Source organism: Marmota flaviventris, chromosome 16 (assembly GCF_047511675.1).
Source record: "Marmota flaviventris isolate mMarFla1 chromosome 16, mMarFla1.hap1, whole genome shotgun sequence".
Taxonomy (NCBI): Eukaryota; Metazoa; Chordata; class Mammalia; order Rodentia; family Sciuridae; genus Marmota; species Marmota flaviventris.
The window spans coordinates 47,613,200-47,637,854 of NC_092513.1; the positions used below are offsets into that span (position 1 = coordinate 47,613,200).

Sequence of the window (24,655 nt, forward strand, 5' to 3'; positions counted from 1 at the left end):
GCCAGCTGATTGGCTCCTCTGTGGTGATGCTCATTGGGCTGTTTCCCTGCCCTTTCAGACCACGGAGCTGCTCATTGGGGGACTCTTTTGGCTCTGCCCACACGACCCAGCCAATTGGCCTCAAGAGCAGGAGGAGTGGGGGGTTGAGAGGCTCGTGGGAAGCCAGTGGTGGCAGTTGGGCTCTGAGGGAATTCCTGAAGAGCTCATGTGGTGCAGCGTGTGTGTTCTAAAAATAAAGTTCGTTTCTGCTTCATAAGTGGCTCTGAATTGTGCCCAGCCAGTTCTAGTTCGTGATCCATTGGCCCCATTGTTTGGGGCCCTGGGCGAGGCAGCACATTGTGATAGGAGCACATGGCAGAAACAAAAACAAAAACAAAAACCTCACTGCATGGCTAGGAAGCAAGGGCGGGGCAGGAAGGGGCCAGAATCCCAGGATGTCCTTTGGGGGCCTTCCCCCAATGACCTAAATACCTCCCATTAGGCTTAACTCTTAGAAATTCAACCACCTTTCATAATGCCACCTTGAGGACCAATCCTTTAGCACATGGGCTTTTGGGGGACATTCAAAATCCAAACTAGAGCAGCTACAGAATGGGAAATCTGGTGGCCTGGTGTAGCAATCTGTGTTTTAGCAAGTCATCCAAGTGACTCAGGTGCACTCAAGTGTGAGAATCCCTATGTTAGGGGAGGACTTTCCATACGACACCTTACACCTAATAGCTCAGTATTAGATGTATTAGATGAATAAATGTGTGAGAAAAATGCAAATTGGAGCTGTTGGTACAGTTTGTTACAGGATGAAATCTCAGCATATATGTAAGAACATGCTTCCTGTGCTCTCAGATGGTTTGTTGGATTCTTTTATGTGTTTACTAGTTTATTGGTGATTGCTCACTGACGGTTATGAGACGGACAAAACAATACAACACACAACATTAAAAACAGCACAAGAAGCAGCAGGAGTTCTGGAGAATTGTAGCAACACGGACTTGGTTTCAAGTGATAAATTGGGGGTAAAAGCGAGTCCAGTTTGGTTTGGGATGTGTAAGGTGAACAGAATTAATTAACCCCCTCTGTCCTGAGATGAGAGAAGACAGCCACTATTCCTCCCTCTTTCTGGAAGGAGCCTGAATTGGTTGGCAGAGCTTAGCTCAGATTTTTTAGTGAAATTGGACTTGCTTGGGGACCCAGGACTTCTTCTACAGAAGTTTTTTTTTTTTCAATAGAGGAAACACTTCTGTCTCTTCAAGCACCCGCTGGCCCTCTACCTGGCTCTCTGCAGCCCCTTTCTTCCCCCATCTGACTTGGGCTCCTCGGGGGACTTCCTTTGGCATTCAAAACCAGAGAACATTTTGCCCCCATTTCAGAGTGAAATCAAAGCAAGAGAGTTTCTGCAGTCTCAGATGGAAGCCCTGGAGTATCCCTCTGCCCCCAAGGAGACTGGAGCTTCCTAAGAAATGAGGACACTTTGGTTTCATAATGTGACTTTTGTCACAGTGGAGCATACTTTTGACTCTCACTTCCTGTTTTAATTCTATTTGGAAATAAGAAAATCTGCTGAGATTGAGTTTCCAAAGAACTTCTAGAAGAAGCTTTCTCTGCCACCTACAAAAGCACACGAGAACAAATAGAGGTCAGTATGTGCTAACAGCCATCTGGCATGGTCACCCTTGCTCTGTGGATGAGGTCTCCTAGAGTTGAACCAAGGTTTCCCTGGGTGGAGCCCAAAGGGGAACAAGGAACGGGGAGCCGAGGAGTGGAGGGAAGTAGGGTGTGTGCAAGGTATTGGAATATCAAAGTCTTCAAAGGCATTTTAGGTCCGGTTATGAGGGGCCTTGTGCCAGTTATAGAAATGCAGACTTCACCCCGTAGGCCAGAGTGATGTGTGGGAGGTCTTTACACCAGAGAGAAAATGGGCTCAGCTAACTGGATTTCAAAAGATCACTTCTCTGTGAAAGAAGGTAATCCAGAGAAGTGATGGTGGGTGCTGGAGCTAATATGGTGTCCTTAGTGACAGTGGCTGGGGAGAGGGAGACAGGTGGAGTTGAACTTGGATTCTGCAGGTTGCTCCTGCTGCCTCTTGGTCCAGTGCTCTTTGCCCTACCCCAGAGCACCACCAACTCTTCCCCAAGAGCCCTCCTTGGCAGAGCAAAGCACACAGTCCCCGTGGAACTGGAGGCACAGCTGGAAATGGAATATGGTGTGTCAGAAAGTTCTTGGAGGTATCATATTTTGTCTGAAAAGAAAATTCATGCAAACGTCTGCATTCTGCTTCATAAACTCAGTGCTTCAGGAAGCTGGGCCATATTTTTCCCACCCCCTGTGGCCTCCAGTGCCCTCTGCCCACCCATTGCCACAAGTTACACATGGTCCAGGATGGGAAGGAGCTCTGCTGCTGTGCAGCCTGCCTGTGGATGGCCCCTGCACTGTCCCCTGCATACATTATGGGAAGGTGGATGACAAACTCACTCAAAGCATACCTTTCTGAATCCTGGAGGCAAGGAATTCTCTTCTCAGGTGAGAGGATTTATCGAATGGGATTCATTGTAATTGCTTTCGAATACCTTTTTCCTCTCCTTATTCTGATACTCAGTTAATTGGCTGTGCAGATCAAATAATAGGTAATTTGTGGGTACAGGGTTCCAGAGTCACTGATAGGAGGTCAAGGTTCAACTCCATTGCACTTTGTACATTAGTCCCCCCTTTATTTGCTGAGGATATATTCCAAGATCTGCTGTAGATTCTAGAAACTGCAGTTAGTACTGGGTCTCCACCCTTCCTCCCTCATACACACAATGTTTTTCCATTAAGTACATGCACAACTTTGATGCCTTCTCCATATTAACTAAGCATTTAGCATGCACAGTGGTCATAACTTTTGCAATTTGAGATGTGGACAGCAAAACTAGCATGGATTTCTTTTTCCTTCTTCCCAATTTCATGGATGGAAGACCTGTTTTCACGGTAGATCTTAGCAACCTCAGCATACAATTTATTTTCTTTCCTTAAGGTAAGAACTTTTACCTTTTCACTAGTAAGAAACACTTTATGGCTTTTCTTTGACATATCCAAATGACACAATCACTACTCTAGTAGCTTGGGAGCATTAGTAAGTAAAATAAGTGCTGCCTCAGTCAGTCCGTCACCTAGATGGCTACTAAGTGACTAAGGGGCAGGTAGTGTATACAGTGAGGATACACTGGACAAAGGCATGACTCACGTCCTGGGTTGGATGGAGTGAGACAGTGTGAATGGAATAAGCTAAAGGGAATTGCTTATTTCTGGAATTTCCCATTTGATATCTTTGGACTCCAGTTGACCACAGGTAACTGAAAACATGAAAAGTTGAAAAGCCTTGGACAAGGGTGGGGAACTATTGGCTTTGTATCTGACTTTTCTAAGATGAAATACAATAGTTAACATTAACCAGGCAACTGCTAGGTACTAGACACTATGCCAGGGAATATGATTAAGCATCTTTTTCCTAGAATGTCCCATTTATTTCCTATACTATCCTCTTTAAACTTATATTATGATTATCAGTGACACCCATTGACTCTCATGAAAACATTCTTTCCTGGAATTAGGTTCTGAATTATGATGATTTTTTTTTTTTTCAGCTCAAGGGCAAAGTTCTGGAAGGTTCTATGGAGCCTTTGTTCCTCCATGTGATGGACTGGGCTTCAAGATCACCTTGCAGAGACACAGTACTGCAGAATCCATGGAGCATCCCGGGCTTGTTTTGACTATACATCAACACTGTCTCAAACTGGGCCATGGAGGTAAAGGTGTCCAAAGGATGTCACCCAAAGAGGGCACGAAAATGCCATGCCCTTCTCCCATATCTTGCCCTATGCATTTTATCCCTGTCTGTCATCTGCATCCTTCCATGTCAGGTTTTCATTGATGTGACTAAAAATACCTGACGAGAACAACTTAGAGGAGGAAAAGCTTATTTCGGCTCATGGTTCGGAGGTTCAGTTCGTGGTCAGCTGAAACTCCATTGCTTTGGGCCCAAGTGAGGCAGAACATCATGGCGGAAGAGCGTGGTGGAGGAATACCACTGTGCTCGTGGCAACCAAGGAAGCAGAGAGAGGGGAAGGGGCCACAGGGAAGGTGAACCCTTCCAGGGGATGCTCTCAGTGATCCACCTCTTCCAGCCAGACTCCCTGCTTGGACAGTTACCAGCCAGTTAGTCCATTCAAACCAGAATGGACTGATTAGGCCACAGCTTTCATAATCCAATAATTTTGGGGGGTCACCTTAGATCCAAACCATAGCACCTCTGTAATATTCTGTCTAATAAGCCTCCTTATCGTGGTGGTGCACACCTGTAATCCCAGCAACTCAGAAGACTGAGGTAGGAGGAGGATTGTGAGTTTAAGCCCAGCCTGGCAACTTAGGGAGACCCTCATATCATACCCCATATTATACCTTGGAAAAGTCCAAGGACAATTAGATGACAGTGGATTCGAGATCTAAATGTTTTAACAGAGCCTATGAAATTCAAATGGACATCAATTAAGTAAGAAACTATTAAGCACCCTCTGGTTTAACCTTGAAATAAGAGGTTTCTGATCAGTTTCTTTCCACCTTGAAATCAAAGTGTAAAATCCAGCTATTTATACAGATTTTTTTTCACAGCCATCTACAGACTAGATGAGTCCTTTTTTTTTATTGGTTGTTCAAAACATTACAAAGCTCTTGACATACCATATTTCATACATTAGATTCAAGTGGGTTATGAACTCCCATTTTTACCCCGTATACAGATTGCAGAATCACATCGGTTACACATCCACATTTTTACATAATGCCATATTAGTAACTGTTGTATTCTGCTACCTTTCCTATCCTCTACTATCCCCCCTCCCCTCCCCTCCCATCTTCTCTCTCTATCCCATCTGCTGTAATTTAATTCTCTCCCTTGTTTTTTTTCCTCTCCCCTCACAACCTCTTATATGTAATTTTGTATAACAATGAGTGTCTCCTTCCATTTCCATGCAGTTTCCCTTTTCTCTCCTTTTCCCTCCCACCTCATGTCTCTGTTTAATGTTAATCTTTTCCTCTTGCTCTTCCTCCCTGCTCTGTTCTTAGTTGCTCTCATTATATCAAAGAAGACATTTGGCATTAGTTTTTTAGGGATTGCCTAGCTTCACTTAGCATAATCTGCTCTAATGCCATCCATTTCCCTGCAAATTCCATGATTTTGTCATTTTTTAGTGCTGCGTAATACTCCATTGTGTATAAATGCCACATTTTTTTTTTTATCCATTCATCTATTGAAGGGCATCTGGGTTGGTTCCACAGTCTAGCTATTGTGAATTGTGTTGCTATGAACATCGATGTGGCAGTATCCCTGTAGTACGCTCTTTTAAGGTCTTCAGGGAATAGTTCGAGAAGGGCAATAGCTGGGTCAAATGGTGGTTCCATTCCCAGCTTTCCCAGGAATCTCCATACTGCTTTCCAAATTGGCCACACCAGTTTGCAGACCCACCAGCAATGTACAAGAGTACCCCTTTCCCCACATCCTCGCCAGCACTTGTTGTTGTTTGACTTCATAATGGCTGCCAATCTTACTGGAGTGAGATGGTATCTTAGGGTGGTTTTGATTTGCATTTCTCTGACTGCTAGAGATGGTGAGCATTTTTTCATGTACTTGTTGATTGATTGTATGTCCTCCTCTGAGAAGTGTCTGTTCAGGTCCTTGGCCCATTTGTTGATTGGGTTATTTGTTATCTCATTGTTTAATTTTTTGAGTTCTTTGTATACTCTGGATACTAGGGCTCTATCTGAAGTGTGAGGAGTAAAAATTTGTTCCCAGGATGTAGGCTCCCTATTTACCTCTTATTGTTTCTCTTGCTGAGAAAAAACTTTTTAGTTTGAGTAAGTCCCATTTGTTGATTCTGCTTATTAACTCTTGTGCTATGGGTGTCCTATTGAGGAATTTGGAGCCGGACCCCACAATATGTAGATCGGAGCCAACTTTTTCTTCCATCAGGCGCAGAGTCTCTGATTTGAAATCAAGCTCTTTGGTCCATTTTGAGTTAACTTTTGTGCATGGCGAGAGAAAGGGATTCAGTTTCATTTTGTTGCATATGGATTTCCAGTTTTCCCAGCACCATTTGTTGAAGATGCTATCCTTCCTCCATTGCATGCTTTTAGCCCCTTTATCAAATATAAGAAAGTTGTAGTTTTGTGGATTGGTCTCTGTGTCCTCTATTCTGTACCATTGGTCCACCCACCTGTTTTGGTACCAGTACCATGCTGTTTTTGTTACTATTGCTCTGTAATATAGTTTGAAGTCTGGTATCACTATACCGCCTGATTCACACTTCCTGCTTAGAGTTGTTTTTGCTATTCTGGGTCTTTTGTTCTTCCATATGAATTTCATGATTGCTTTATCTATTTCTACAAGAAATGCCATGGGGATTTTGATTGGCATTGCATTAAACCTATAGAGAACTTTGGGTAATATCGCCATTTTGATGATGTTAGTTCTGCCTATCCATGAACAGGGTATATTTTTCCATCTTCTAAGATCTTCTATTTCTCTCTTTAAGGTTCTGTAGTTTTCATTATATAAATCTTTCACCTCTTTTGTTAGGTTGATTCCCAAGTATTTTATTTTTTTTGAGGATATTGTGAATGGAGTGGTTGTCCTCATTTCCATTTCAGAAGATTTGTCACTGATATACAGGAATGCCTTTGATTTATGCGTGTTGATTTTATATCCTGCCACTTTGCTGAATTCATTTATTAGCTCTAGTAGTTCTTTGTAGACCCTTTTGGGTCTGTTAGATATAGTATCATATCATTCGCAAATAGTGATAATTTAAGTTCTTCTTTTCCTATTTTTATGCCTTTAATTTCTTTTGTCTATCTAATTGCTCTGGCTAGTATTTCGAGAACTAAATTGAATAGAAGTGGTGAGAGAGGGCATCTTGTTCCAGTTTTTAGAGGGAATGCCTTCAGTTTTTCTCCATTCAGGATGATGCTAGCCTGAGGCTTAGCATATATAGCTTTTACAATGTTGAGGTAGGTTCCTGTTATCCCTAGTTTTTCTAGTGTTTTGAACATAAAGGGGTGCTGTACTTTGTTGAATGCTTTTTCTGCATCTATTGAGATGATCATGTGGTTCTTATCTTTAAGTCTATTGATGTGGTGAATAACATTTATTGATTTCCGTATATTGAGCCAGCCTTGCATCCCAGGGATGAATCCTACTTGATCATGGTGCACAATTTTTTTGATATGTTTTTGTATTCGATTCGCTAGGATTTTATTGAGGATTTTTGCATCTAAGTTCATTAGAGATATTGGTCTGTAGTTTTCTTTCTTTGAAGTGTCTTTGTCTGGTTTCGGGATCGGGGTGATGTTGGCCTCATAGAATGAATTTGGAAGAGCTCCTTCTTTTTCTATTTCTTGAAATAAATTGAAAAGTATTGGTATTAATTCTTCTTTGAAGGTTTTGTAAAACTCCGCTGTATATCCATCCGGTCCAGGGCTTTTCTTGGTTGGTAGTCTTTTGATGGCTGCTTCTATTTCCTCCTTTGTTATTGGTCTGTTTAAATTGTGTGTATCTTCCTGACTCAATCTGAGCAAATCATATGACTTAAGAAATTTATCGATATCTTCACTATCTTCTATTTTATTGGAATATAGGGTTTCAAAATAATTCCTAATTATCTTCTGTATTTCTGTAGTGTCTGTTGTGATATTGCCTTTTTCATCCCGTATGTTAGTAATTTGAGTTCTCTCTCTTCTTCTCTTCATTAGCATGGCTAAGGGTCTGTCAATCTTATTTATTTTTTCAAAGAACCAACTTTTAGTTTTATCAATTTTTTCAATGGTCTTTTTTGTTTTGATTTCGTTGATTTCCGCTCTGATTTTAATTATTTCTTGCCTTCTACTACCTTTGCTGTTGTTTTGCTCTTCCTCTTCTAGGGTTTTGAGATGAAGTGTGAGTTCATTTGTTTGTTGGTTTTTTCTTTTTTTGAGGAATGAACTCCAGGCAATGAATTTCCCTCTTAAAACTGCTTTCATTGTGTCCCATAGATTCCGATATGTTGTGTCTGTATTTTCATTTATCTCTAAGAATTTTTTGATTTCCTCCTTTATGTCTTCTGTAACCCATTGATCATTTAGTAACATATTGTTCATTTTCCAGGTGATGCCGGATTTTTCCTTCCTTCTTTTATCATTGATTTCCAGTTTCATTCTGTTATGATAAGATAAGATGCATGGTATTATCTCCACACCTTTATATTTATTAAGAGTTGCCCTATGGCATAATATATGGTCTATCTTTGAGAAGGATCCATGTGCTGCTGAGAAGAACGTGTATCCACTTGATGATGGTTGATATATTCTATATATGTCGGTTAAGTCTAGGTTATTGATTGTGTTATTGAGTTCTATAGTTTCTTTATTCAGCTTTTGTCTGGAGGATTTGTCCAATGGAGAGAGCGGTGTGGAAGTCACCCATAATTATTGTGTTGTGGTCTATTTGACTCTTGAACTTGAGGAGAGTTTGTTTTATGAACGTTGCAGCACCATTGTTTGGTGCATACAAATTGATAATTGTTATGTCTTGTTGGTGGATGGTTCCTTTTAACAGTATATAGTGTCCTTCTTTTTCCCTTTTGATTAACTTAGGTTTGAAGTTGGTTTTATTTGATATGAGTATGGCCACTCCTGCTTGCTTCTGAGGGCCATGTGAGTGGTATGATTTTTCCCAACCTTTCACCAACCTTTCACCTTCAGCCTGTGTATGTCTTTTCCTATCATATGAGTCTCCTGAAGGCAGCATATTATTGGATTTGTTTTCTTAATCCAGGTTACTAGCCTATGTCTCTTGATTGGTGAATTTAAGCCATTAACGTTTAAGGTTACTATTGATATATGGTTTGTACTTCCCGTCATGCTTATTTATTTATTTATTTTGATATGGCTAGTTTTTCCTTTTTGTTTTTTTTTCCTTCCCTTTACTGAGTTACCTCCCACTGTTAGTTTTGGGCACTATTTTTCAATTCCTCTTCTTGTAGTGTTTTGCTCAAAATGCCTTGCAGTGCCGGTTTTCTGGCTGTGAATCCTTTTAACTTTTGTTTATCATGAAATATTTTAATTTGGGGCTGGGGATGTGGCTCAAGCGGTAGCACGTCCGCCTGGCAGGCGTGCGGCCCAGGTTCGATCCTCAGCACCACATACAAACAAAAGATGTTGTGTCTGCCGAAAAAAAAAAAAAAACTAAAATAAATAAATAAAGAGAGAGAGTTTTTTTAAAAAAAAGAAATATTTTAATTTTATTGTCAAATCTGAAGCTTAATTTTGCTGGATACAGTATTCTTGGTTGGAATCCATTATTTTTCAGCGTTTTAAATATGTTGTTCCAGGATTTTCTCGCTTTCAACATCTGTGATGAAAAATCAGCCATTAACCTAATTGGTTTACCCCTGAATGTAATCTGCCTCCTTTCTCTCGTAGCTTTTAATATTCTCTCCTTGTTCTGTATGTTGGATATCTTCATAATTATGTGTCTTGGAGTTGATCTATTACGGTTTTGTATGTTTGGGGTCCTATAGGCTTCCAGGATTTGGCAATCCATTCCATCTTTCATATTTCGGAAGTTTTCTAAGATTATTTCATTCAGTAGATTGTTCATTCCTTTGGTTTGAACCTCTACACCTTCTTCTATCCCAATGACTCTCAAGTTTGTTTTTTTTATGACATCCCATATCTCTTGGATGGATTGCTCATGATTTCTTAGGATCCTTTCTGTGTTGACTATATTCTTTTCAAGTTGATAAACTTTGTCTTCATTATCTGATGTTCTGACTTCTATTTGATCTAGTCTATTTGTAATATTCTCATTTGAGTTTTTAATTTGGTTTATGGTTTCCTGTATTTCTAGGATTAGTGTTTGATTTTTTTTAAATCTCTATCTCCTGGTAGAACTCATTCTTTGCCATTTGAATTTGCTTATGTAATTCATTTTCAAAGTATACTTTCATTGTTTGGACTTGCTGTCTAATGTCTTCTCTAAGATTCCGTTCCATCTGAGTTAGGTATGCCTTGAGTTCTTTCTCTGTCCATTTTTCTGATGCCTCTAGGTTCTCCTGTGAATTTAAGTTGTCCTCCATTGTTTGTAATCCTTTTTTCCCTTGTTTTTTCTTGGTGCTCAAGTTACTTTCCAACTCTGTTTGACTGCTTTGTTTGTGTTTTCTTCTTTAAATTTGTTTTGGTTTTTATAGTTCCAATATCTCTCCTGTTCTATCGCTGCTGCAATCTGTGAAAACTGGCGATGATGACGTCAGCTCTCCAAGATGGTGGCCGCTGGCTTCCTCGGTGGGCTGTCCGGTGTGGAGGACAGAACTGGACCGCTTCCTTCCCCCGTCTCAAACCCAGAACTCAGCCTGGAGCACAGTGAGGGCACAGCCGGCAGGAGCCCACAGAATCTGCAGCACCGTTCCTCTGCGTTGCTGGCTCGCCGTTTCTAGGGAGGCTGTTTCCCGGCGCGCAGCAGTCTCTAGCAGCGGGGCGGGCTGCCGATCAAACAGCCTGAATCTCCGGGCATATGGTTCACTCGCGGTTGAGCCCGAGTAACCGATCCTCGGGCGATGGAAATCCTTCCTCTAGGTTTCGGTGCACCCCAATTTTGCTGGAAATTCCTAATAAGATAGTTTTTGGCCGTTCTAACTTGTTATTCACCTGCGCAGTGACGCGGTACACGGGGGTGATGCACTCTATTCGCTGCCATCTTCCCCGTTTGTAATCCTCTTCTAAAATATTTTGTCATTAATTCTGGTGGAAGTCTAATCAGAAGCACTCATAGAATTCATTCCTAAAAGGGTTTCTCTACAGGCCAAAAGAAAGCATGTTCCTCTGCACAGCTGTGCGGTGCATATAAGGATGCTAACTTCTGTCAGGCCCTGGGCACACAGTAGATGAGTCCTTTGTGACCATAACAGAAACATGTTCCCTGGTGTCAGAAAAGTCAGTCCAGAAGAACATGCCCTTACTTTCTGGCTGGCCTGTATACTTCACCCTAATCACTGCTCACATTGGTCTAAAAACTTGCTTTGGCTCTTCTAAACTGTCACTGCCCTGGTACTTTTTTTTCATTGAATTGGAGTCAGGACACCTGGGTCTCATCTGTGTTCTGCAACTAATTTACCCTGTAAATATGAACAAGTCATGTCTGTTTCTTCATTTTAAAAATGAAGAGCTATAACATTCCTTTGGGTCTTATCCACACCCAACATTTGGCAGGGATATCAGATCAAGGTCCTTTATTGTGTTGGCTTCCTGCTACTATGACAAAATACCTGAGAGAATCCACTTATATAGAAGAAAGGTTTATTTTGGCTCACAGATTCAGATGTTTCAGTCCAGGATTTGTTGGCTCCTGTGGTGAGGCAGAAGATCAAAGGAGGGAGTGCCTGGTGGAGTAAAGCTGGCCCTCTCGAGGAAGCCAGGAAGTGAAGAGAGGGAAAGGAGCTAGGGTCCCAATATTCTCTTCAAGGCATGACCCCAATCAATGTTTCTTCTACTAAGCCCCATCTCCTAAAGTTTCTGCCTCCTCCCAATAGCGCCTCCAGCACATGGACTCCTGAGGAACGTTCAAGCTACATCCAACTACAGCACTTAGAAATGATTGTGTTCATTCTTACAACTTCTTAATGGAATGAATAAGTTATTAATAAATGTTGTCCAACTTCAGGAATTCCTTTTGTGAGATACTAATGTATAATCTCTCTCTCTCTCTCATTTTTTTCCTGGTCCTTCCTCCCCAGGTGGAGGACTGGAGAAAGAGGACCAAGTCTTAAGTTGAACACATCTGTGTGTTTAAAAAACCATCGATGACACCATTCAGTTTTAACAGGATTCCTTTTTTTTCTTCTCTACACGAGCCGGAAATTTCCATATGATAGTTCATTCATAACTTCTTAGGACAATCCCACCAAATCCCTGCAAACCAGTACTAAGAAAGAACACAGATCTAGGAATTGGCTACTGTCCCCTGTTTGTATGATCAATGAATCAAAGAGAATTCTGGAAGGGGTTATTCATTCAAGCTAGGAAAACGGTGGCAGATGACAGACTGCACAAAAAGAGTATAAAGAGCAAATTTCCCGTCTGGGAAAGAGCCTTGTTTTATAGCTGGAAGAGGTCTTAGGAATCAACTAGCCTTCCACTATCTTTTTTTGGATATGGAAATTTAACACTAAAAATAGGCTGACTCACCCAAGGTCAACAATATGGTTGGGTCTTATTTGGGGGAATTGTGAAAGTGACAAAAAAGAAAAGATAATATTCTAAGACAGTTCAGCAGCCTTTTTCTTATCTCTCTCTTTTGTTTTAATAACCTTTATTTTATTTTTATGTGGTGCTAAGGATTGACCCCAGTGCCTCACTTGTGCTAGGTAAGCGCTCTGCCCCAGCCCAGCAACGTTTTTCTTAAAGGGTCAGACAGTAAGTATTCTTTTCCCCTAGGAGCTATGTAGTCTCTGCCATTGTAGACATGTAGACAAATGGACATGGATATGTTCCAATAAAAATTTTATTTACAAAAAAGGTGATTACATTAGAATGGCTATAAGAATTTTTTTTTTTTTTTTTTTGGAAAGGGAAAATTTGCAAAAATGTAGAGAAAATGGAACCCTCACACATTGCTGGTGGGAATGTAAAATGGTGTAGCCATTGTGAAAAATAGTTCAGCACATCCTCAAAAAGTTAAGTATAATATTACACCATGTCCAGCCATTCTACTCCTAGGTATAAGCTAAAAAGAACAGAAAAACAGATTCAAGCAAGTATACACACATGTGGGTTTACAACAGCACTATTCACAATAGCTAAAAGACCCAAACAGGGCAAATGCCCATTAATGAATAAATGGGTAAGGATACTGAAGGCACACTCACCATGGAATATTATTTAGCTAGCAAAAGGAACTAAGTACTGACATGACATAATGTTGGTGGACATCGAAACCATTGTGCCAGGTGAAAGAGGCCAGGATAGATAACTCCAAAGAGACAGAAAACAAATAGGTTGTTGTCATGGTTGGGGGAAGAAGGGATGGCAAGACACTGCTTACAGGGTAGATTTTAGTATTGATTAAACATGGTGATTGTACGACATAGTGAAGTACTAAAGACCTCTGAATTGTTCACTTTACAATTATGCTATGTGAATACATATTCATTCAGTTACTTTCTTAAAAAGGCAACAAGATGAATATGACCCATAGACTATCACATACCACTTCGTATTATAAAAGAGAATGGAACGGTGCCATGAAGGTAAATTTTTATTGTCAGATATGTTTATTGTTATCATAATCATTTATCCCATCAAGGAAAAGAATAAAGCAAATTTTCCAGGTGTAACAGAGCCAAGAAAATATTAACAAGTGTGGAGATGCCTCCAAACCTTATTGGGAGGGCTATTAGGATTTGTCCAGGCTTTGGAAAAATTTCAGACTCAATCTAAATCCATTGGATCTTCTGGTAAAGACCAAATTCAGTGTTGAATGGCTTTTGCTATTTTTAGAATCCACCAGACATCTTCCATCCCAATTTTGGGAATGAAAATAAATGTTTGGGTGTTTTCATCAACTTCCTGCTTCTAAAGAAGAAGAACCTATAAAAAGTCTCATGTAAAATGTTCCAGAAGCTTTTGGGACATCAAAGAATTCAGAAGGAACAAGGGAATTAGTTCATTGTAAAGGAATCTGAAGGACACTAGATAATTCCATTTAATAAACACACAGAATGACTTTCTCAAAGACAATTCCAGGGATTTAATCAATTGGGGGTTTAATGACCCCAGAGCCGTGTCTAAGTTGGATATGTAAACACACTGTGAGAAGACTGGATGCTTACGGAAAGATGGGAAATTCTCACGTGAAACTGCACAGCTTGGTCTCACTGCTATTTTAAATTAATTTCAACAGCTAGAAAGCATGAGGAAAAGTGGTTATTTTCAAAGGAGAAGGAGGTATCTCTGTGATTTGTTTTTTGGGTCCCAGACCAGCTTTCTCAGGTGACAGATTAGCCACTGGAGAGCTAGCACCCTGAGATGAATTTTGTTCAAAGAATAGCCATATTTAAACTTAGAGTAAGGCCCCTTTAGGCTTTAAAAGAATCACTAGCAAGAGGGGCTGCCTAACATTGGAAGGGCCCAGTCCTGAGTAAGAACTGTCTTGAGTGACATGTTGCTCCTAACTCAGAGGCCTAGAGTATGGGGGTGTGGGGGTGCCCCCTTTTTCTTGTAGGAGCCAGTTCTCTAGGGAAATACCCAACGGTCATTGCCAGTTAGCATCCCAATCCAAAATGCTCCAAAATCTGAAATGTTTCAAAATGCACACTTTTTGAGCACTGATGTGAGCCCCGAGTAGAAATTTCTACACCCAACCTACTGTGACAACTTACAGTCAATGCAGGCACACAGAAAACAATTTATTCAATATTCCTAAGGGGGGTGGGGAAAGGGGGCTGGGGTTATGGCTCAGTGGTAGAGCACTTGCCTAGCAATTGCAAGGCCCTGGGTCCGATCCTCAACACCACTTAAAAATAAATAAATATTGTGTCCAACTACAACTAAAAAATAAATATTAAAAAATAGACTATCCTAGACCTTCCAACTTTGTTACACAAACTGTTTCTCATGCACAGATTATTAAAAATACTGCATTCAATTACATTCAAGTTCTGTGTATATGGTGTATATGGAACAAGTGAATTTTGTGTTTAAACTTAGGTCCAATCCCTGAGATATCTTTTAAAAAATATTTTTTAAATATATGACAGCAGAATGTGTAACAATTCTTATTACATATATAGAGCACAATTTTTCATATCTCTGGTTTTATACATAGTATATTCAATTTGTGTCTTCATTACTTTGGATAGTAATGATCATCACATTCCACCATCATTAATAACCCCATGCCCCCTCCCTTCCCCTCCCACCCCTATGCCTTATCTAGTGTTCACCTATTCCTCCCATGCTCCCCCTCCCCTACCCGACTATGAGTCAGCCTCCTTATATCAAAGAAAACATTCAGCATTTGGTTTTTTGGGATTGAGTAACTTCACTTAGCGTTATCTTCTCTAACTCCATCCATTTACCTGCAATTGCCATGATTTTATTCTCTTTTATTGCTGAGTAATATTCCATTGTGTAGATATGCCACATTTTTTTTTATCCATTCATCTATTGATGGGCATCTAGGTTCCACAGTTTAGCTATTGTGAATTGATGTGGCTGTGTCCCTGTAGTATGCTGTTTTTAAGTCCTTTGGGTATAGACCGAGGAGAGGGAGAGCTGGGTCAAATGGTGGTTCCATTCCTAATTTTCCAAGGAATCTCCATACTGCTTTCCATATTGGCTGCACCAATTTGCAGTCCCACCAGCAGTGTATGAGTGTACCTTTTTCCCCACACCCTCGCCAACACTTATTGTTGTAAAAAAATGTTCATCATCACTAGCAATTAGAGAAATGCAAATCCAAACCACTCTAAGATTTCATCTCACTCCTGAGATATCTTATTATGTTTATGCAAATATTCCAAAATCAAAAAACAAACAAAAAAAATCCAAAGACTGAAATATTTCTGGTCCCAAGCATTTGGAATAAAGGATACTCAACCCATGTTTACCTTTTATTATAAAATAGTTGAAAGCAATGGACATTTAGATTTAGCCAAATTTAGCAGTAACATAACAATTGTGTTTCTGGGGAACAGATAAGAAAAGAATATTTCTGGGCAGAAGTTTCCTTCTTGAACATTCACTTTAGAGGGGTGAACCCAAAGGCTGGCGTCACAAGGGCATACAAACGGTGTCTTTGGAGTTGTGAAAGAGAAACTCTTTGAAAGGAGGGTAGACGTCAGGACATTTGAGGATAGCTGTTGATTATGGAAGATTCATTTAGCTCCACCTATTAGGTTGAAAAAGTTGTTCACTCCCAGGTCAGGAGGAGAGTTATTTGTGATTTTTTTTTCATTACGCTTTGCCATATTTTCAAGTTGTATTACTTTAATAATCATTAAAAAATCTAAAACATGCAAAATCACCACTTTTTTCTGCCTATAAATTATTCTCATTGATGCATCCAAATTCCCATTCAATTTGTCATCACCGCTCTTTTGAAACTGCTTCTTAAAATAATGGCAAAAGAAAAATTCCAAGAATTACTCTGGCCGCAGGTTTTGGTCAGACTGATCGATGTTCTCTGTCCACACAGCCACGGAGAGCTCCAAGGATTAGATGTTCCAATCGCTCTCGGGTGTGGACAGGTTGCCATGCTTGGTTTGATTGAAAGAGACAGTTGGAATTGTTCTTGGAACTGTTCTGTCCCTGTTTGGAGACAGTCCTTTTGTATGATTCCCCTCATTCTTACAGTAAAACACCACAAATACTATGCTCATTGTTTACAATCTTATCTCCTTTATTTGATTGTGGAGGAAGAGGAGAAGGAGGGATTTTTGTCTTCCTGTTTCAATGCTAGTGGAGAAGGAGCAAATGAATGGGGACCCCAGGACATGGCATCTGTGAGAGGGACTTCCCTGAGACCTGGATAGGAAAGGAGAGGAGTGTTTTTAAATGTACTAAATAGATACATGTATTAAAAAATATATTTTAAATACCATCTTTACTCCAATTCATGTCTCATGGGAGACCATGCAGATGCCACATGGGGTCCCTCTTCACTCAACTGTAGGTAAATATTTGAAGATTATCTATCTTTAAGATCATAGGCATGTACCGTTTTGCACACTTTCTCTGACTTTCAAAACCTACGCTTCATATTGTTACCATGAACATAGGCATTTGGGGTCAGTATCCATGTCTGGAAGAGGATAGGAATATTTTACTATCACTGCAAGTTGCTGGGCTGGCTTTACTTTTGAGAGCTACAATAAGGGTCTAATTACCAAATGAGACCTCCCACTTAGCCCTTGCTTACATCTTAGGACAATGACAGCACACGGTGCTGTTATAAATTATAGGAGGGCAGGGGGTGGGTGCCCCCCAGGCCCTGGGGCAATCGGTTGTTGGTGTCACCAGCTCAGGCTGAAAGGAGGCTAAAAGCGACACAATATCAGAATAATCCTGATCTCTCCTTTTGGATATTTACACTTTGTGATAATGTTATTATTGTCTCAGTGGTTCCAGTTTCAAATCTTCCACCAGGAAGGACTTGTTCAGGAGTGGGGGTTCCAGTCCTGTCCAGAGCAGCAAGAATCCTCACCAATGCATTCCTAACCCCACACCTCCTGGGCCCCTATGGACTGAGACACGTCACCCGTCTTTAATGGAATGCACTCTTGTATCCATTTCCAAGTCCTTGAAAGTAAAGCGTATATGATGGGGACCACTGGAGTTTCCTCAGAGACTGGGTCCATTTGAATTCCATCTCATGCCTCTGTTCAGATCTGGGTTTTGCCTATTTGGAGTCTTGTATCCTGCAAGGAAATCACGACTTTGATAAGCTGCTGGGGTCATCCAAGGGCTGGAACAGATGAGCTCTGTTGTAATCAAGACAGTTTCGGAGAATCCAACCATGTGTTTCAGCCTGGCACCCTTGGGGTGGCTCTATGTTGGCAGGATCACCATGTCCAAGCCCTTAGCTTTGCAAGGTCAGATACTCAGTTTCAATGGATCCCCCAGAGAATCAGGTGTTGATTCTTAGTAGTTAAACTCACAAAAGACTGATGTATAAACCTACCTCCTAATGTTAGTGAGGATTCAACGAGAGAGTGGATATACAGCTTATTTACCTCTGTCTGGCACATATGGTAAGTGCCCTGTAAATGCTGACTCTTATTTGACACAGTGACTTGTCAAACAGCATTTGCAGCACAGAATAAATACCAATAACTCTTTACTCTTAATGGCACCTTCCTCTACATTCTGGCATCCATACAGAGCATGGTCTACCAGGCAGTCACCATGTGATAAAATAGGTCACTTAACAAAATGTTGAAGAATGAAATCTAAGGATGCAATCCTAAGGATGCAGTTGGCCCACATTGTGGAGGCAGGCACTCTGGTCACTTTGTCAGCTCAAGATGTGCTCTTGTCTGCTGACTATGTTTGGACCATGTTTATGAGGATGCTTGAAGTGCTTGGCTGCAGCAGATGGCCAATTGTAGGCATTTTATGTTGATTCTTGTCACCTTTCCCCTGTGATATTGACTGAGTAGGTGAGATTCCCGCTTGTGTGACATCAACCAGCTGTGGTGGCAGAAGCCCAGTACTTACTAGTAAATGCTCACTACCTGGATTTTAGAAATCGTCATGGTGCTGGGTTCACATGTGGGACCAGAGAGTTTGGTGGTATTTGCTCTCATACTCATGAATCTGGAGAAATTCTCCATTCCCAATTTCTGTTGTGCATCGAACTCCAGTGCCCTCCTTTGCCTCCTGTCTGCTGAGATAACCAAACAGGCCCTTGGGAAACTGAGCCCTGATAAACTGAGACATGAGACTGGTTATCCTTCAGGGGGAAGATGCAGTAAAGGGCAGGTTGGGAGCACAAAGCTCTGTCTGGGAAGACAACACCTGCCTACAAGGCTGGGGTGGAGATCAGGATGCCAGGGTAGCTGGGGGCCAGCAGGAAAGTACATCATACCCTTCGGTAGACTGAAGGGAAATGGGCCCGTTGGAAAGAGGTAGAAATTAGGGAGGAAGCTGAAGTGGACACTGTACTTTACCAGGGCCCCAGGGTAGATTCTGTCTATGGAAGAGGTTTAATCATGCTCCCTGTCCTGGAATAAGACAGCTGCAATGCATTTGGAAGAAAACGCCAACCAAGACTAGCACGGCTTCACTCCACCCCTCCTTGCTTTCTTTTGGGGAAATCAGAGCTGAGTGTCTGCAAATGGTTAGCCTCTGTGGGTGGGAGGAATTTATCCTTCTCTTCTGAGCCACATGGCAATTTTTCATCTAGCTGTCTGCAGTAACCGGATAGATGGATGGGTTATAACTCTTCCACATCGTCTCAAGAGACACTCAAGAAATAACAACTTCACTTAGATTCTGACTTGAAAAAAAAGACACAAATTTTCTTAAGTTTGAGCCAGGAAATCCATTTGCCATGTTACCAGGGAAGTCCTTTCATAGTCTGGGTGGAATTGATGTTATCTTTGGAGAAGGGGGTGTGGAAAGGGATATAGTGTTGCCAAAGTTGCCCTATTTCTCTGTCATTAAACCCACAGAGGCCATTTGGGTGTCTGTCCCAGGGAGCCAGGTCAAATCCCCAGTCAGAATGTGCTGGAGGGGCTGGAAATGTAAATCAGTGGTAAAGGGCTTCCCTAGCAATGTGCAGGGTCCTGGGTTCAATTCCCAGTCTCAATCCATAGACAGCTGGCTCCATTCCTTGGGGCTCCAGGTGAGGCAGAACATCATGGCAGAAGAGTGTGGGAGAGGGAAGCAGCTCACATGATGGTCAGAAAGCACACAGAGAAAGGGGGAGGGAGGGGGGAGAGAAAGGGGTCTTCATATATAAAAATATATACCCCAAAGCCACACCTCCAATGCCCACCTCCTCCAGCCACACCCTACTACTCAATTACCACTCAGTTAATCCCTATCAGGGGATTAATTTACTGATTGGGTTAAGACTCCTATAACCCAATCATTTCTCCTCTTGCACTATCTCACACATGAGCTTTTGGGGGACACCTCAATCCAAACCATAACAGGCAGTTACAAGCATGACCCTGTGGGCGAGGATGATGTGGAAGGGTCAGGCTATACTCTGGATGAAGGTGGTATCAGCCTGGGTGGGGCTCTGGTTACCTAAGACCCTTGGGACTCAAGTGTTGTCCTCTGATCACTCAAAAAGAAGCCCATGGAAGTATAGCCCTTGATCTTCACCCACAGGCAAAGTCCCTTTCATCAATTAACTGTAATGTGGTTTCTGAGCAGTTGTTTCTCAGCTCAAACCCTCCCCACCTGACACACACTGCCAGGGTGCTGAGACCGGAAGTCTGCTCTGTGCTGCAGTCCCCCTTATCCAAAGCTTCTTCCCTTTCCATGGCTTTAGTTACCTGAGGTCAACTGGGATTCAAAAATTCAGTCTAGTGCAATAAGAAATTTTGAGGGAGAGGAGTGCAAGCAGTCACATAACTTTTATTACAGCATATTGTAACTGTTTCAGTTTATTATGATCTCTTTCTGTGCCCCTAATTTATAAACTAAACTTTATCATATAGGTATGAATGTCTCCAACGCAGGTGTTCACAGGGGGTCTTGTAACGTCACCCCCTGGAGGGGACCTACTGTATTTTCCCCTTTACCAGCGGGTTCCCTGCTGGCTGTGTCTATAGTGGGAGCTCCAGGGAGACTGGAGGGGAAGTGGGACGGGCCCTTTCCCACATGGTTGGCTCGGCTGTCACTGTCCTCACAGCAGTGATTCTTCACCTTGGCAACAACAGTTGACTTCAGTAGCTGGAAGTTCCTGTTTCCAGTTTCTGCACAATGGCTGACCTCAGAGATGCCCGTCTCAGCGGGGCGCCCCTCCAGCTCCAAATCCCAGTGGCTGCAGCCTCCTCATGCTCCCCCAGCCCCAGGGTGGTAGCTGCTCCTCAGTTACTGTTCTTTTTGAATTACTTCATGCTTTCCCCTCACATTTTCAGTGTTCCAAAATCCAATTATAAATGATTTCTGTTAATATAACTAATAGAAGTGGCTCTTTTAAGAATTAAAATCTGGTCTAGGTTCTGGGCTGGATGCTGTGGTTCCTAAACAACATGTGTTCTTTCTCTTTGAGGAAATTCACATGGAATAATTAGCAAACATTGTATAGAACTCTAGCTTGCAAATCATTCTTTTTTTAAAAAAAAATTTTTAGTTGTAGACACACACACAATAGCTTTATTTTATTTATTTATTTTTATGTAGTGCTGAGGAGCAAATCCAGTGCCTCACATGTGCTTAGCAAATGCTCTACCACTGAGTACAACCCCAGCCCCACAAATCATTCTTTTTTTTTATTATTTAAAGAGAGAGAGAGAGAGAGAATTTTTTTAATATTTATTTTTTAGTTTTCAGTGAACACAACATCTTTATTTTTATGTGGTGCTGAGGATCAAACCCAGTGTCCTGTGCATGCCAGCCTCACAAATCATTCTTTTACATAAAATTTCATTTAATCCTTACATCAACCTTATAATATATTATTTCCACTTACATATGAAGGAATACAGCTAATTCCTGCTAACTAACTTTTGCAAAATCACAGAACTAACTAGTAAATAGAGAATTCCCTAGACTTGACCCCACACCTTTCCCAGTTAGCAAAAATAATCAGTGGTTAGGTTAATTGGAATCTGATGTCTCTATCATGCTTCACTTTGAATTATTCTTCACCATTTAAAGTGAAAGACACTTTGAGGTACCTCAGACAGTTCACTGACTGTTCTGTCAGCTAAGAGAGATGGGGACAGGAGACAATTTGCAAGTCATCAACAGATAGTTTATTGTTTTAGTCAGCTTTTTCCCCATCTGTTACTAGAAGACCTGACAAGAACAGTAGTAGAGGGGGACAGTTTACTTGGGGGCTCACAGTTTCAGAGATCTCAGTCCATAGACAGCAGGCTCCATTCCTTGGGGCTCGAGGTGAGACAGAACATCGTGGTGGAAGAGTGTGGCAGAGGGAAGCAGCTCACATGATGATTAGAAAGCAGAGAGACTCCACTCTCCAGAAACAAAATATATATCCCAAAGGCACACCCCCAGGGACCCACTTTCTCCAGCTATACCCTACCTGCCTTTGGTTACCACTCAATTAATCCCATCAAGAGATTGATTCACTGATTGTGTTAAGACTCTCATAAGCCAATCATTTCTCCTCTGAACCTTCTTGCATCGTCTCACACATGAGCTTCTGGGGACACCTCACATCCAAACTATAACACTTACATATAAGATTCTCTTATTTTTCAGTTTCCGTTTGGGTTCTTAAGCACCTCGGGTCCAGGAGTCAGAGGACCAGTGCATCTGCAGCCCACTCTCTCACTGCTGGGGTCTCCCAGTAGCTTGGAAGTTGGAGAATGTGGGACGGTACAGAAATCTGTCCCCATAGCCTCAGAAGAGGCAGCAAGAAGAGGTGGGGCTGGGCCCAAGGAGTGTGCATTACGGACACATCTCCTCCTCTCCCTGCTGTAGCCCATAGTTGCAGAGTCTGAGTAGAGGGCTAGGAGGGCCTCCCCTTCTTCCAGACCTGGAACGTAATCTTACGACATCTTAAAATGAGGTTAGATAGTGCTGTAGTTGGATCTGCAAAGGTGTTCTGCAAAGGTCCATGTGTTAAAGTCTTGGTTGCCAGCCTGGCACTAGTGGAAGGTGATGGAACCTTTAAGAATGGGGGTCTAGTTGGAGTAAATTAGGCCACTGCGGGACGTTCCCTCAAAGGGGATGTTGTAACCCTGGCTCCTTTTATTCTCTTTTTGCTTTCTGATGACTCTGAGCAGTTTCCCCGGCCATATGTTTCTGCCATGGGCCCAGAGGCCATGGGGCCAAACAACCATGTACTGAAGCCTCTGCAGCTCTGAGCCAAAATAAATTTTTTCTCCTTGTAAGTTGATTATCTCAGGTATTTTGTTACAGTGATGGAAAACTGACTAGCACAGGCACCTAGTTGCATTTAATGAGTGCATTGCTGAAGCCATTACATTATTAAATGTGAACAAAATGTATTGGTAATAACCCTGTCTCAGGGATTCTCCTCCTTCCCTGCTTCTCTTTCTCCTTTTCCCAATTCCCCATCACTAACCTTATGAGGCAACCTTTGTTTTAAGTTCATGTCAGTTTGATAGGAGTTTCTTTGTGGAGCCTCTATTGGCGATATGGTTGCTATTTCAAGCCATTAAAAATAAGCTGTATGTGAGTGGTGGATAATATTTTGAGATATTGAGGTCCCCCCAGGCTTTCTTGTCCCCATTAATCTCCCACCACTAGGGACATAGAGATAGGTCTCCAAATACACTGTCCTCAGGAGAGGATTGACAAAAGAGACAAATTATTAGCTCTGAGTTCTAAAAAAGGGTCTTTCAATGTACAGCAAGGAGAAAAGTCCCGAAAGGGAAGGCTGTCCACTGTAAGTCCTGGGTTTTCAAAGAGATGAGAAGGATTTTATATTCTAAAAATCTGGCCTTGGCGATAGCCAGGGGTGTGTCTGAGCTGGCAGATGGTGAACTTCTTCCAAACTCCCTGATCAGTGACATCACACGGGGGTTTGCCATCAAAACCACTGGAATCGTTTACACCATGAACACTGGCCAAGGAGAAGCACTTTTAAAACATTCACTAATACATCACAGCTTTTGTCTATAAATTGATTCAAAACAATAAATAATGATGTAAGAGCCATTTCTACCCTTGTGTAGAGAAATAGTCTCTATTAGAAGAGCACAGGAGAGTTGCTGGACCAGATGCTTTCTGGGCTGAACTCATGGGGACTGGGGGGACGGGTACAGTAAAACCCCCAGATTAGGCTGAAGTCATGAGGACAGAGGGGCTTGTGTGCCCCTTTCCACCTGCAGCCCTGTGAGAAGATGCAGCTAGCTCTACCAGGGCGCTCTGTGTGAAATGAGCAGAAAGAACAGCAGGGCAGGTAGGGGCTTAGAGATGCCTGGGAGAGATGGCTTCCCCACCACCCCTTGCTCAAGGCCTGTCTCTCTCCACCCAACGAAGCCAATGAGTTTACAGACTTCCTGGGTACCACCAAGACTGGCAGAGATTGACTCAGGCACACGGAGTGCACAGGCCAGTGGGACTGCTGACCTCTTGTCAGGAATGCAGGGCAAGTGCTACCTGTCAAGACCCCTGGGACCAGAATATTACAGATTAAGACGACAGACAGGAAGCCAATGAGTGTAGAACAGGATTCTCTTAAGACCTGGGCCCCCTGCAACTTAGCCAACTTCTGGGAGAAGATTGACATTTCCCATTGCTGGGTAGAAAGGTCAGTTAAAGGAAGATAAATTTTTTTCCCCAGGAAACTTTTTTTTTTTGTGGCGGGGGCAGTATTAGGAATTGAACCCAGCTCCTCACACATGCTATGCAAGTGCACTACCACTGGGCTCTACTCCAGGAAATGTAACACTGCAAAATTAAATAGTAAAGCCACTTATGAACTATCCTGTGAGTGTGATTTTGTTGGTTTTTCTTTTTTTGTTGTTGTTGTTTATTTATTCACAGTGGCAAACATGGGAGAACAGAGCAGAGAAGAAATACTTCCTAATTTCACTCCTTGACAATCGTGTGGCAGAGAAGAGCCCGTGAGGGTTGGGGACCACAGCGGTGCTATAATTTGCCATCTATTGTCTCAATGATGAGATTTATCCACTCACTGATGAATCAAATATTGTTTTCAACAAGCCAGCTATCTCACCCAACAGTGACAACTTGCTTTCAAGAACAATATTCATCATATGAAATTAATGCTCCTCATTAAAGCATGATTGATTTCTGTGGTTTTTATATTCCAATGCATTTGTTTTTATGTTTATGTGAGGGTTATAAACATTCAGGCTTTATGTCTACTTTATGTTTGGACTCTTTAAGTACCTAATAAAAATAATTTAAAGCAACACTCGAGGTTCATGAAAATGAATTTTTCTTTAAGAAGGGTTTA

General features: G+C 41.7%; 1 long non-coding RNA gene across 1 annotated transcript; it reads left to right on the plus strand.

Moving 5' to 3' along the window:
• The first annotated feature begins 1,405 nt into the window (after positions 1-1,405).
• Positions 1,406-24,582, plus strand: LOC139702235 (uncharacterized). The gene is made up of 4 exons (XR_011704825.1): positions 1,406-1,633; positions 2,286-2,517; positions 3,621-3,782; positions 24,220-24,582. It is a non-coding gene; the product is annotated as an uncharacterized lncRNA (long non-coding RNA).
• The last annotated feature ends 73 nt before the right edge of the window (positions 24,583-24,655 follow it).